At 34.9% G+C, this 16,605-nt stretch overlaps 1 pseudogene; it reads right to left on the bottom strand.

The window, feature by feature from the left end:
* LOC109820996 lies at window positions 3,123–13,989 on the bottom strand (annotated as a pseudogene).

Genomic DNA, 16,605 nt, shown 5'->3' with positions numbered 1-16,605 from the left:
TGTTGAGTATGCATTATTATTAATCCATGTGTTGGATACCTATCATCTTGGTCCATGTGTTGGACATGTATTTTTATTCAGTCCATGTGTTGGACATGCATTTCTTTTAGTCCATGTGTTGGACATTTTTGCTAAACCTTGAGCATGGTACACATATGAGTTTGGAACACGACATTTTGATACCGTTGGGACATGATAGCTACCTAGGTTGGGCATGACACTTATTGTAAGTTTTGTAACTTTGACTAAATTGTGATTATTGGTAGAGATGGAATCGTTATCTTCTTTTATTGTTCATGTATTAGACTCCGGGTTTGGTACTTAGGGATTTTCAATTTGAGATACAAGGTATATACATGAGGGTTTCCTTGTTTGGATTATTTCGCTCGACGTACCTATGCTCGTGTTGAAATTTCCTAAGTACTAAAACCCCCCTTGTTTTAGGACAATTGATTACATATATATATTTTTTGTGATAACTGTATTTTCTTACAACGAGCCCTCTCCCTTAGGGTTGGTTGTGAAGTTGCTCGCTAGTGCTTTGACGCTCGTTGTCCCTCCCCCTTTTAGGTCACGAGCCAGGAGCCCGGAGAGTCGCAGGTTGATGGCGACACACTTTAGTGTTTAGCTATCTTTTCTAGCTATACTTTATGTCGGAGCTCCACTGTTGTATTTGTTAGACATTTGAGGACTATGTTATAGATGTTGTAAGGGCTGTATGCCTTATTTCCTTTACTCAGACTTATTGTATTTGAGGCTTGTTAAGAACTTCAGTTTGGTTCGTTTCAGACATTGATTTTGTACTTCTTTATGTTGGATGATGAAATATTATTATGATCTCTACCATTTCATCAGTTATTCCTGTTAGGTCTCATGTTATGAGCCTACATCTTCTAATCTTGTTTTGATGATTACAAACAATTCCTAATATTGTTTGTCTAGTGCTTATATTTCTTATTAGGTATTCTAGACAAACAATGTAAGTTGGAGGATGGATGGAATTGCGCATTCACGATCATATCAAATGGAGGTTAGCGGAGTAGTGGTTGAAGCATTGCATTCATGTTAAAGATCCAAGTCAAGCTTCATCTGCCTGTTTACCAAGATAGAGCTTCGTTGAAGATCATCAAGCTTGGGTAATTTAGTTTAGGTTTTATATTATGTGTGTTAGTACTTTAAGCTCAATTAACAAAGAGTATATAAGATATACAATAAAGCATAATACTCTTTAAATATACTCACAATTCACTTGTTTCTGGTATCAGAGCAGTTCTTGAGTCGACTTATGCCAGGCAAAAACATGTATGTTTCGTTTTCATGTTTTTGGACATATTTGAAAAATGATGAGTTTTCACTATTGGGAAATGCAATTCTAAAAATTCTTTTTGTAACATGTTCATTAACATGTTTATAATGATTTCCCAAAGTTTTACATTTTTCTGAATTTATTTGATATTTTTAAACCCTGTTTAAAGTTGGTTTTTACTGTGCTGTTTTCATGTCATGAGTCGACTCATGAATTTTACGAGTCGACTCATAAAGTCTTACACAGTTATCATTTTGTTTCTGACGAGTCGACTCATAATATCATGAGTCGACCCGACAGGTTGAGTCGACTCATGCCTGGCATAAGTCGACTCATGAAGTGTTCTGGAATATGCATTTTGTTTCTGCTGAGTCGACCCATGAACTCATGAGTCGACCCATGCATGATGAGTCGACTCATGGATTTTATAAGTCGACTCATAAGCTGTTTTTTACACTGTAACGGCTACTTATGAGTCGACTCATAAAAAGTACAAGTCGACTCATAACACTGTAACGGCTAGTTTTCCAGACTGTTTTATTTTTGGGTTTTTGGTCTTTTTGCCTTGTTTTCTCTTGGCTTTGGGGTTCCTATATATACCCCCACATATCCTCAGTTCTAATCACTGAAGAGAAAAGTTTTTTTTAACAAGGGTTTAAAGTTTGATTAAGTTTGTTTGAGGTGTTTAAAGCCTTGTTTTAAGAGTTTCGGTTTTGTGAAGCTAATTTCACAAGAGCAAGTGGAGATCATCCTTTGGTGTTTGAGCATTCACTCTTCTCCTACTCTCTTGTCATCTTTAGAGAAGTGTTTCTAAACTCATCTAGCAATTTATTATCTTGATTATAATTTCTATAAGCTAGATTTATATTGAGTTTAGTTTAATTGTTTTATTGATACTCTTTGTTCACACACAACCTATTGAGCTTATTGTATTTTCATACTTAGTATAATTTGGGTTGTGGGATTGTGTGACTTAGAATTGTGCTTAATTGAGTTCTCATCTTGTTTAGAGAACAAATCATTTGATTTGTATTGTGAGCTTTATTGTGAGGAACACTTTGTATTACACTAGGACACCAAGAGGAGTGTGTGGTGAGAGACGGGGTTGTCCCAAGAGTAGTGGCGTCGGTAGCCTAGAGAGAGGTGATAATTCCGAGCACTTGAGGGAAACACGGGCTAGAGACCAACACTTGAGGTTGTGGTTAGTGTAGTGACATTGTGTTGATTGTAAAGTTTTCGGTTAGCTAGAAAACCGTATTGTGAGGTGTAAACGTTTTTCGGGTAAGCGTAGAAAACCCGGTGTGATAGTGGAGATCTCCTCGAGGTGAGGAGCGGGGACGTAGGTCAGGCGGACCGAACCTCGTGAACATATCGTTTTGTTTGTGATTGCTTTGGCGCTCATTTATATTCGTGTTTATTGTTTATATCGCCTTTGTCAATTGCTTGTTTATATTGTCCACTATATTGTTTCACCCTTGTTTATATTTGTATATCCTGGCACATATATTGTTCATATCTCTTTTGCTAGGATATATTTGTTAGTAAAGTTTTAAATTGGCATAAATCGGATTAGATTAGCATAAACCCTATTCACCCCCCTCTAGGGTTCCTTCCTAGCGGCATTAGGGTACTTTCAATTCCCTGTATTATCTTTTACTTAATTTTGTACCTACACCTGTTATTGACTCTACTAGAGTGATAGAATTGTGATGGTTAAACATGTTAATGCACGGTGTGGTGCATGGCAGGTTTGACATTCCTGGTTTCACCTTGGACTGCAGCCTTGTGTGAACCCAGGGGCGTCACATTGACCAACTTACTCTAAAATGTCTTTCAATCCAAAATCATCATTAGGGTTTAAACCCTCCAATGCCTCAAGATGCATCGAGCTCGACGAGTTGGACTGCAACGGTTCTTGCGCTTGATCGGAGGCAACATTTTTAGGGGACGCCGAAACCAAAGAAGGCATCGAAACGTTTGCATATAAATTGATATATTCATTCTTTATGACATTTTCTTGCTCCTGTAAATTGTTCAAAGTCACTGAATCCCCCAGATTCAAGTTATTTACAGGCGCCTGACCGAGACTCAACGATCCGTTGAGCACGGCCTCGAGCTGGCGGTTGAGTTGTACGGCATCTCCAAACTGGTTACCATTGGAGCCCAAAAGGCATGTCGTGTCAAAAAGAGGAGAATAGTTTGATGACACGAGTTGTATCAGGCTCTGAAGCATCTGAACATTAGCGAGGTTCGCTGCGTCGGCCTGAATGCGGAGCGCATTGTCCCATGCTGACAGGACGGTTAAGTTTCCGATGTTTGCGGCCGTGAGGAGGGCAGGGAGGCTGGAGAGGATGTCAAGGTCTGTCCGGAGACGGTGGGTAACCGGGTCAATACCCATGCATAGAAGCTTCTTCTTGAGGTGCGTGTTCCAGTAGTTCTTGATCTCGTTATCTGTTCGTCCTGGCAGGCGGGTCGCTATTGATGACCACCTATCATAAAATAATTGGAGAGTGCCTAATATTAGTAGAAATTACACAATAATCCATGAAAATCGATGAATTTGTCCCATATAAATAGGACTTTTTAGCAAAATAGACCTATTTTGTTAAATATTTAGCAAAACATATCGTTTTGCTAAATATTTAGCAAAATAGATATTTTTTTTACCAACAGGCTAAAAAGAGGTCGATTTTGCAAAACATACCATCCGAAACATACGGGACTAGTAGTCCATGATTTAATGCCCTATTAAATCATACGGGACTACTAGTCCCGTATGCTTCGAATGGTCTGTTTTGCAAAATCGACCTTTTTTGGCCAGTTAGTCAAAAAGAGGTCTATTTTGCTAAATATTTAGCAAAACGGTCTATTTTGCTAAATATTTAGCAAAATAGGTCTGTTTTGCAAATTTTTCCATATAAATATCTTCTATATTCTGCTGTTTCTGTTTTATAAGAACTCTTTTTATTTTTTTAAAAAACCGGTGCTACACACAGACCTAAATATTACAACATCATTAATTGTTGACATTTAATTGCAAAGAAGATAGAAAAGGCAAATAGCTAATTACTATGATCATATGTAAGTATCACAGTCTGTAGCTGCTTAATTTCTTAGCATAGAAAGCATAGAAATAGATAGAATCTGTGCGGCCAGGGGTTGGATCTCAGAAGAACAAAAAGACTACTTACTTGTTTCCGAGGCTAGAATGGAGATGTATGATGAGTCTGTTGGAGTTGTAGCTTAAAACTTGGGTTTGTAGAGGAAAAGAGGAAAAGTTTAGTCCCACATTGGAAAAGAGATGGGAAGATAGGTTCTTTATAAGCATTCCCTTTCTCTCCTATACCTAGAAGAAAATAAAGGTTATGCTCCACTCCACACACGCGTGCGTAGGCCGGGCCGGGCTCGGGGTCAGGTGGCGCGCGCACACGACCTGCGGACACGAATGCAGCTCCGGACTGAGGGGCCCTTAATCTGCTACATTTCTATTTTTGAACAATTAAAATGTAATATTTATTTTTTAACAATTAAAATGTGATAAACATTTTGTAAGGTTAGGATTAAATATTTTGTAACTGCTATAATTAAAATATCGTGGATTTATGGATCTAAATTACAGAAAACGGCTAACATTAATACATTAATGGGCGAGTAATTAAAATATGTTAATTGCGGGATTTATGGGTAACGACTAGCTAATTTAAAGAAGGGTTTGAACCCTATAAAAGGTTCTGCAGCCGTGAGAGCAATAGTGGTGTGAAAAAAAACATACTACAAAACTTCTTGAGAACACAATACTACTTTCTTCTTTCCTCTTTTCGAATTACAACTTCATATTATTACTCTCTTGCTGGTTTCCTGAAAGTGATGAAGAATTCGTAAAACCTTCTTGAAGCTCGTGCCGATGAGAAGGAGGTCGCCTGACCGAGGGTCGTCGTATCTCCGAGATCTATTGCCACGTAGTCCTATACGAGAGGGGGTAATTAGTTTCTTAGGACAGTGCTTTGCACGCTTCGATCATCAGGCCGTATTTCTAACCTTGTTTGAATTATGTCTTACATCTGTGTTATAATATTAACCCATTATTATCTAAAAATTATTAATTGTATCTCGTGCTAATTATTCTTACATCTGTGTTATAATATTAACCCATTATTATCTAAAAATTATTAATTGTATCTCGTGCTAATTATTTAATTCTAAACAGCTAATATTCCCATCATTATTATCTAAAAATTATTAATTGTATCTCGTGCTAATTATTTAATTCTAAACAGCTAATATTCCCATCAATCTAAGAAACTAATTACTGCTGTTTAGAATAACATCATGTTCAGTACTCTATTTCACATACTATTGATAATGTTGTTTACATTTGCTAAAACTGACATGTCACATAGTTTGATGTTTCTCTTGATTGAATGTTTGATAATTAGTATTCCGTTCCTTATAATAATGTTGTTTACTTTTCATAAAAGTAACATATTATACTGCTTACTTAATATAATAGTGATGTTTACATGTCATAAAGCTAAGATACTATATTTGATGTTCACTAAATGCTTAACTTATATTCTGTTCCTTGTAATAATGTTGTCTACATTTGATAAAGCCGACATGTTATTGATTGAATGCTTAACCCGTTGCATTATAATAACAAAATTATTCATTCATCATCGGATTATGGCAACAAGTGAAATCATGTCAGCTAAGCCAGAGAAGTTTGATGGGAACAATTTCTGTCGTTGGCAAAACCAAATGAGATTTTGGTTAACAACTTTAAATATAATAACTGCCATAGAACCCAACAACCCATCTTTATCTAAACCAATTACTAGGCAATCTTCCTCATCTTCCTCCACAGATTCCATTCCTATCCCGAGAACACCTCAAGAGATAGAATATCATTGTCTACACAGAATCTTAGGAGCCTTATCTGATAGGTTATATGATATATATTATACTATCACTAATGCTAAAGTTCTATAGGATACACTAGAGAAAAAGTATGGTTTAGATGATATGGGAATTAAAAGATTTAAAGCTTCTGATTTTAACAAATTTAAAATGGTAGATTCTAAACCAATGAATGAGCAAATTCATGAATTCGAACATATAGTTCACCAATTAAAAGTGAATGGATCTATCCTAGATGAAACGTTTCAGATAGCCTGTCTTATAGACAAACTTCTCGAGTCCTGGTCAGATTTTGCCAAAAATCTTAACCATACCCAAGGAGATCTTACCCTTGAACAAGTGTTGAATTCCATTAGAATCGAAGAGCAACATAGACTCAGGGAGAAAATGTGACAAAATCTGAACCCAAAGAACCCAAAGTAAACAATGTTGAATCCAAACCCTTTTCCAAATACAAGAAACGTCCCTTCCACCAAAATCATAATAAAATATTTAAGAAGAAACCCTATCATCAGAATAAGAACCCTGTCCACTTTCAAAAGAAGGAAGGAGCTGAACGTCGAGCCTGCTTCTTTTGTGGAAGAACCAACCACCTTGCTAAGGACTGCTTTTTCAAGAAAACTGAAACACCCAAGCCTAGGAAGGGAGGACCTCCACCTAATAAATCACAAGTAAACATGGTGACTTCCAGTTCAGCTGAGACTACTTTCAGGTCTGTTCTCTTCACCTCTGAAGTAAACATGACCTTTCAAACAAATGATTGGTGGATTAACACTGGAGCTAATATTCATGTTTTCTCTAATCAATCTCTGTTTTCCACTTATCTGGTCTCAAGTAGAGGAACTGTAACAATGGGAAATAATGATATAGCTCCTGTATCTGGAATAGGTCGGATCAACCTAAAGCTGACTTCTAATAAGACTTTGATCCTACAGGATGTCCACCATGTACCAGAGATTAGGAGAAACTTGATTAGCGGATCTTTATTAGTACAACAAGGCTACAAACTTGTTTTTGAATCAAATAAAGTTGTAATAACTAAGGGATTGAACTTCATTGGAAAAAGTTTCTTATGTGATGATCTTTTTAAATTGAATGTTAAGAATTCTACTCTTGTATCTCCAATAGCTTTGAATATCGAACCTTCTATCACTTGGCATCAAAGATTAGGATATGTGAATAAAAATTCAATTAAAAGATTGATGCATCTCAATATAATTCCAAAGCTTAATATAAAAGATGATGGAAAATGTGCAATATAATTCCAAAGCTTAATATAAAAGATGATGGAAAATGTGAAATATGTGTAGAAGCTAAACTTCCCAAGAAACCCTTTAAAACTATTGATAGAAGATGATGGAAAATGTGAAATATGTGTAGAAGCTAAACTTCCCAAGAAACCCTTTAAAACTATTGATAGAGATTCTGAGATATTAGAACTTATCCATAGTGATGTTTGTGATTCAGGAAGAACATCTAGAGGAGGTAACAAATATTTCGTAACTTTTATAGATGATTGTTCTAAATATTATTACCTCTACTTAATTAAGACCAAAGATAAAGTTATAAACAAATTTAAAATATATAAAGCAGAAGTTGAAAATCAATTGGATAAGAAAATTAAAATACTAAGATCAGATAGAGGTGGTGAGTACACTTCTAATGAACAAAAATAATTTTTTGAAGAGAATGGAATCATTCATGAAATAACTGCTCCATATACACCTCAATCTAATGGAGTAGCTGAAATAAAGAATAGAATATTAATGGACATGGTAAACTCAATGTTAATTTATTCTGGTGTGTCAGAGAACCTGTGGGGAGAAGCCCTCATGACTGCTTTCCATATACTAAATAGAATTCCATTCAAGAATTCTGATAAAACTCCTTACACAATTTGGAAGAATAGAAACTCTAATTTAGATCACCTGAAAGTATGGGGGTGCTTAGCAAAAGTTAAAATACCTGAGAATAAGAGAAAGAAGATTGGCCCTAAAACTGTAGATGGAATATTTATTGGCTATGCCTCTGATAGTAATACAAATAAATTTTTAATAATCAACTCTGACATTAATGAGATAGCCAACAACACCATTATTAAAGCTAGGGATGCACATTACTTTGAAAATATTTTTCCTTACAAGACCAGAATAAACAACACAGGCCCTAGTTCTAGCAATTCAGATCCTAGCTCTAACCAAGGTGAAACTAGTTCTAGACAAATCAGACCACTAGAAAATCCAGAAGAACCTAGGAGAAGTAAGAGAACTAGAGTAGAAAAGGTCCATGAAGACTTCTATGCATTACTTGTAGAAGATTCTCCAATTGTATTTGAGGATGCAATAAAATCAGTAGATGCTCCATTTTGGAAGGAAGCTATAAATAATGAGATTCAATCTATAGTTTAAAACCATAGTTGGGAACTCACTGATCTTCCTCCAGGATGCAAAACTATAGGATGTAAATGGGTATTCAAAAAGAAATTCAGACCTGATGGAATAATAGATAAATATGAAGCCAGATTAGTAGCTAAAGGATATACCCAAAAATCTGGTATTGATTATTTTGATGTCTATTCTCCAGTAGCTAGGATTACTACCATCAGAGTCCTTATAGCTCTAGTGTCCATTCACAAATTAATAATACATCAAATGGATGTTAAAACTGCATTCTTAAATGAAGATTTAGATGAAGAAATTTATATGGATCAACCCGAGGGATTTGTTGCTTTTGGACAAGAGAAGAAAGTATGCAAACTTATTAGATCTTTATATGGCCTTAAACAAGCTCCAAAGCAATAGCACATGAAATTTGATGAGATCATACTATCTTATAGATTTGTAATTAATCAAACAGATGAGTGTGTTTATCATAAAATAGATAATAACAATAAAATTGTGATATTGTGCTTATATGTTAATGACATTCTTATTTTTGGTTCTGACATACAAACAATAAATGATATCAAACACTTCTTATCACAAAAATTTGATATAAAAGATTTAGGTCAAGCTGACCTAATTCTTAACACTAAAATCTTGAAGAATGAGAATGGATATGCATTGTCACAATCACACTACATAAAGAAAATCCTCAAGAACTTTTATAATCCAAATTGTCAACCCGTTTCTACTCCATATGATCCTAATATACATCTAAAGAAAAATACAGGTTATCCTCAATTACAAAAAGAATATGCACAAATAATTGGATCATTAGGATTCCTAACAAACTACACAAGACCTGACATTACTTATGCAAGAATATGCACAAATAATTGGATCATTAGGATTCCTAACAAACTACACAAGACCTGACATTACTTATGCAGTAAATAGACTTAGTAGATATACATCAAATCCTGATAAGAGTCATTGGGATGCTCTAGTAGAAAGAATTTTGAGGTACCTAAAAGGAACTATAAACTATAGTCTACATTATAAAGGTTATCCATCTGTATTAGAAGGATACTCAGATACAAATTGGATCAGTGACTCAGTAGATGTAAAATCCACTACTGGATTTGTGTTCCTTTTAGGAGGAGCTGTTTCATGGAAATCTACTAAACAAACTGTAATGCTAGAAGTACAATGGAATCAGAAATGATAGCCCTTGATACTATTAGTATAGAAGCTGAATGGTTGAAAGATTTACTAATTGAAATTCCACTAATGTAAAAATCATTACCAGCTATTTCTATTCATTGTGATTGCAGGTCAGCGATTGACAAATGCCATCAAGAGAATGCAGATGTGAAAATGAATCGACACTTAAAAGTGCGACACAAATCCTTGAGATATAAGATGAAAAATCATATAATAGCCTTAGACTTTGTAAGATCAGAAAAAAAATCTTGCAGATCACTTAACTAAAGGCTTATCTAGAGCAGTGGTCCTAGAATCATTGAGGGGGATGGGGTTAAGCCCATAAAAAAAATCACTGCAGTGGCAACCCAACCTCGCAGAGGTTCAATGGGTAGAAACAAACTGAATGAGTGATTAATTGTGAGGAGCACTGAATTTATTTGCTCTCATCCCTAGGGTGATAAGTGCTCATAAAAAGCAAGTGAAAGGTTGAGTATAAATCTTAATGAATCCAAGACCTATGAGGCAGGATGCTTACTTGCTCGCATCCTTATTAGGATTCACCTATATGTGTGTAGTTGTGAGGCCGCGACTATGGGATCAGGGTTGCTCCCTAGGAACACACATGAAAGATACCTCCGCAAGGCCGATAATAGTGCAACCCGCTTAGAATTCTTCAAAACTATACTATGTGTGCTTTCTATAGAAATCCGATAAATGGGACTGGTTCAAGGCGAAGTCCACCAAGCTCTCACGGATCTATACAACTGTCACTAAGTGAAGGTTCAAACTGAAAGGTACCTCCACCTTTTACATAGTATAAGGGAATCGGCAATCTTATTTATTTGTTTTTATTTTACTCTTATTTCTGAGTTATTCTAAGTTTTAAGTTATGTGGGGGATTATTGGAGTTGTAACTTAAAACTTGGGTTTGTAGAGGAAAAGAGGAAAAGTTTAGTCCCACGTTGGAAAAGAGATGGGAAGATAGGTTCTTTATAAGCCTTCCATTTCTCTCCTATGCCTAGAAGAAAATAAAGGTTATGCTCTACACCACACATACATGTGCCGGCCGGGCCGGGTTCGAGCTCGGGTTCGGGTCAGGTGGCGCGCGCACACGACCTGCGGACACGAATGCAGCTCCGGACTGAGGGGCCCTTAATCTGCTACATTTTTATTTTTGAACAATTAAAATGTAATATTTATTTTTTAATAATTAAAATGTGATAAGCATTTTGTAACGGTTAGGATTAAATATTTTTTAACTGCTATAATTAAAATACCACGGATTTATGGATCTAAATGACAGAAAACAGCTAACATTAATACATTAATAGGCGAGTAATTAAAACGTGTTAATTACGGGATTTATGGGTAATGACTAGCTAATTTAAAGAAGGGTTTAAACCCTATAAAAAGTTCTGCAACCGTGAGAGCAATAGCGGTGTGAAAAAAAAAACATACTACAAAACTTCTTGAGAACACAATACTACTTTCTTCTTTCCTCTTTTCGAATTACAACTTCATATTATTACTCTCTTGCTGGTTTCCTGAAAGTGGTGAAGAATTCGCAAAACCTTCTTGAAGTTCATGCCGACGAGAAGGAGTTCGCCTGACCGAGGGTCATTGTATCTCGGATATCTATTGCCGCGTAGCCCTGTATAAGAGGGGGCAATTAGTTTCTTGGGACAGTGTTTTGCACGCTTCGATCATCAGGCCGTATTTCTGTTGGATATAGGTGCCCTGCAGGCAATAATTGTATATTGTAACAGGACCTATATGAATATAACATCCTTGTTTAAAATAATAGTATGCTATTTTGGTCAGATTTATCCGGTATTTTAATACAGATAAAGTCCTTAGAATGATACTAGACTATCAGACATTACGGATATGATCGTAATGAAGAGATCTGATTTGTCGCTAACGTATATTCTAAAATGTTCCTAGTCGATGAAGTGATGTAATGGGACATGATCACTTTGGTAAGACTAGTGTATACTTTATTTCTCCTTTGGAAGGATGATGATCCATCTCTTAGATCATTGATGTGAGACATCAAGATATAGTATACAGGTGACTCATTAGTGAATGAGTTGACTGAACGACTCACTGAGAAAATCTAGTTGGTAAATATACTTAACTGTCAAATAGAAGTTCTCAAGTGATATAGTACATAGTAGTCTCATGACCTGAGGCATGAGTGTAATATCTTACATGTCAGTATAGGTGTACTTAGACTTTTACCTAACCACAGTTCTCATAGAGTTGTGCATAACGGTTCTTATTGGGTACATCCCGAGGCATAAGTAGATATTGAGATGCCAAGATGGGATTCGTCTCTCCCAGTATAGGGGGTTGATGTCATAAGATTGTTTGATATAACTATAACCTGAAAATCCTTGGCCAAGGTAAATAAGATAAACTGAGTGTTAGTTTGATCTTATAGGTTATGAGTTTAATATCAACAAACACTAATTGAGCAATTAGGGTTTGACAGTTTTCCATACCCTAGGCTTAATAGTTTGACATGGTTTGACGAAGAGACCGGACTATATAGTATTATCATTGAGTGGTCCTGATATAATTGTGTTAGCATCTTGCAGACATTTATCACAACTTATACCCGGGTAGTCTTCATGTGTAGCTAGCACCTCTGTTGTACTTGTGGATATGATCCACTGCCGAGTTCTTAAGTTGGGCCCTAGAGTCACACCAAGCGCGTACTTGAATCCTATGAAACACAATTTATAGAGTGATGCGTATGATTGATACGCATATATGATTTTATCGGATACACATAAACAGTTATGTATATCGATAAAATCGGAATGCTATGTGCTTAGGAAATAAATTCTAGTATTTTTCCTATAAAGTTAACTTTTAGTCAACTAGTTGACTTTTTGGTCAACAGTTGACTTTTGGTCAACTCATTGACTTTTTGGTCATATGATGACTTATTAATCAATGATTGGAAAATTACAAAATATCGTATTTATGAAATACAATATTGATTTGGTATTCTCATTTATGAAATACACATACCATGTATAATGAGTCATGAGATGAGTCATTTAGTGGTATGGTTTGAGCACATGGTTTATTAGCACATGGTTTTGAAATGTAATGATTCATAAGATGATTCATTGCATGACTCACTAGATTAATCATTGATATTTGATGATTCATTGCATGACTCATAGGATGAGTCATTCATGTCATGAACACATTTCACTCTATAAATATGAGCTCTCTTTCTTATGGAAAGGTTAATGAAAAATTGGCTAAGTGGTTTTTCCATAAGAGAATAAAAGAGAGCTCTCCTCTTACTAAACTTTAGCAATCTTTGAGCAAGAGGAAGTAGTAGGATTTTAAGAACCCCGGGGTGGATATCTTGCCTTGTGTCTCAAGAATACTCCCATTTTATCAAGCCCACTTGAAGACTTGGAGATCCACTACGAGGAGATTACTACTACAAGGAGCAAGAGTTAGGGGTTGTTCGATCTTCCATCGAATCACGCTTCAAAAGTATGACATTATAACCCTTGTATGCTCTCTTTAATATAGGGATTATGTTAGATTTGATTAGGATGGTCCTTTTATGTATTTCATGCTCTCTACATGCTTAGCATAATTATACATATAGTCTTCCGTTGTGTATTTTGCATGTATTTAGCATGATTTTCCTTCAATTTCTAACCTTGTTTGAATTATTTCTTACATCTGTGTTATAATATTAACCCATTATTATCTAAAAATTATTAATTGTATCTCGTGCTAATTATTCTTACATCTGTGTTATAATATTAACCCATTATTATCTAAAAATTATTAATTGTATCTCGTGCTAATTATTTAATTCTAAACAGCTAATATTCCCATTATTATTATCTAAAAATTATTAATTGTATCTCGTGCTAATTATTTAATTCTAAACAGCTAATATTCCCATTAGAGTCGTTGTTCTTCCTCGGTGAACTTTCCTCTCTTAATATCCGGCCTGAGATAGTTCGTCCATCTCAGCCTACAACTCTTCCCACAGTCATTGAGGCCCGCGTTCTTGGGGAGGTTCCTCTAGCTGCCATGGTTGTTCCGTTGGATGTAGTCCACCAGAACCTTATCCTCCTCCGGCGTCCACGGCCCTTTCTTCACTCCAATCTCGTCACAGTACGGCGATCTTCCCATAGTTAAATATTAATTGTACGTGGTAGCTAGTTGTTGATCAAGTATTATAGCTCTCCATGTATATATGTTGTTTTTTGTTAGAGAAGAGAAGAGGTGGTCTAGAGAAGTGATCGATCAGCGCTAACTGGATTTTGATGTCGGAGGATTCAATTTATATATCTTCTATTCTTCTATACAAATAGGAGGATCAGAGAATTACTGTTCATGCTACAGTAATTCTCTCTCCTCCCATTTGTCCAACCAAACGTCAACTCAAGATTAAAAAATTCAAAAACACCCCCACAATTTCTGTTCATGCTACAGTAATTACTGTTCATGCTACAGTAATTCTCTCTCCTCCCATTTGTCCAACCAAACGTCAACTCAAGATTAAAAAATTCAAAAACACCCCCACAATTTCTCCAACTTACAAAATTAAATAAACCAAGCCATGATCACCCAGCATTACAAAAAAATTTCCAGCTTACAAAATTAATCAAACTTGAGTGGACCCCACATATTCTGCTTACAAAATTATCCTTCTTACACCTCAAATACATATACATGGGTAAACCAAAAAACAAAAGAGAGAGAGAGAGAGAGAGAGACAATATGTGGAAAAAAAATTAAACAAAGTTGCTAAATACCTCTTCAAAATACGAAATTGCTACAACGTTTTGAGGGCCCATACAGGTGCATCGAACTTGAGCGGCAATGTGAAAATTCTCCAGCTTACAAAATTAATTAAACCAAGCCCATGTTCACCCAACATTACCGAAATTTTCCAGCTTACAAAATTAATCAAACTTGAGTGGGCCCCACATATTCTGCTTACAAAATTATCCTGCTTACACCTCACATATACATGGGTAAACAAAAAAAACAAAAGAGAGAGTGGCAATCTGTGAAAAAAAAATTAATCAAAATATAGTATAGCTAAATACCTCTTCAATATCTGGAATTGCTACAGCATTATGAGGGCCCCACATATACGTTGCGTGTGCATTGAACTTCAGCGGCAATGTGTGAAAATTCTCCAGCTTACCAAAATTTTGAAAAAAAAACACCAAATTTTTGAATGCAAAGTCTCTTCAAACAAGCTGTGAAAAAAGAGGCAAAACTTAAATTATAATTTATAATAAGTTGTCATGCCATAAAAGAGCAATAAGGAAATAAAAAAAGAGGCAAAACTTAAATTATAATTTATAATAAGTTGTCATGCCATAAAAGAGCAATAAGGAAATATATATATATACAATCTAAAATCTTTTCTTATTCCAACAATTTCACAATAACCTCTTGCTTGGGTGAGTTTTTTTTTACCCTTTCTCAATTTTCTCCAACATGTTCTTCAATTAGTAATAAGGTCACTATTTCTTGATTATTTTATGATTAAGTCAGTATTTAACACATTTATGATTTATGCCTGATTTCTGCCTATATACATCACATTTTTCATATCAAACTCAATTTTTAAAGCATTTATGATGACCAACTTCTTACATTAGTTTAATTAGCTTCTCAAGCAATGTATACTTTCCTCTTGGTTACCTACTTAAATTTTATTTCAAGTACCTGAGCTAAATTATGATTTTTTGGTTTCAATTATATAGAAGTGGAAAAACTTCTGGAATCAACTCTTAAATCATTCTGTAAGTATACTATGCTCCTTTCAGTATTAGAGGTCTTCTTTGTTCTTTAATTCATGAATATATATACTTCTAAAAATGTTAACTTATTGAATATTAATTTGACTCTGATATAACATGTACACATTTTATATTGTATCATGATTCAAAGTTTGTTATAAACTGGAAATATTCAATTTTCTATATCTTAGTATCAGTATTTGTGGCATCTATCCACCCATTTAACACAACTTTTTGAGCATACGTGGAATGTATGCTGCACATCTTTCGGAGCATATGTACAAGTATAGACTTCATTATCATGAATTTGTGCAGGTCTATCATTTCTTATGTCAAGTGAAAATTAATGGCATACTTGAACAAAAATGGAGATACCATGGGTGTCCATATTGCAATAAGAAAACGATGGAATCAGGGAACACCTATTGATGCAGACAATGTAACAAGAAAGTCCTAGCAGAGAACAAGTAAGCAATTAATTTATTTCACGCTACAAATAAATTATTCTCAGACTTTTTATTCTGACTACATATTTTTCTAAATATAAAATTATCAATAGGTATAGAATAACATTGGATGTGGAAGATAGAACTACAATCAGCACATTCATTGTCTTTAGAAAGGAAGTGGAAAATTTAATCAAAGTTTCAACCCAGGAGGTATCAAGAACAATAGAATATGTAAGCTCGACCTCTGAATAATCAAACTGCTTCACATTAAAAGATAAATGTATTAAGAATTGCTTAACTAATGCGTGATTTTGTGTAGGACAATGAAAGGGAGATATTCCCAGAGATTATCAAATCAATTATTGGGAAGACTATAAAAGTTCATGTTAAGCTAACAAAGTACAACTTCGAAGAAGGTAAGCAATTATTTTGTTTGATTATTGATCTAATACATTTATCTAATATATATCGTGATAATATCCTACAAATTTAAAGATAGCTTTAAATCTGTTTTACATAGTTTTATTTTTATAATGATG

The sequence above is a fragment of the Asparagus officinalis genome, chromosome 8 (genome assembly GCF_001876935.1).
Source record: "Asparagus officinalis chromosome 8, Aspof.V1, whole genome shotgun sequence".
Taxonomy (NCBI): domain Eukaryota; kingdom Viridiplantae; phylum Streptophyta; class Magnoliopsida; order Asparagales; family Asparagaceae; genus Asparagus; species Asparagus officinalis.
This window is presented reverse-complemented; position numbering and strand designations above follow the sequence as displayed.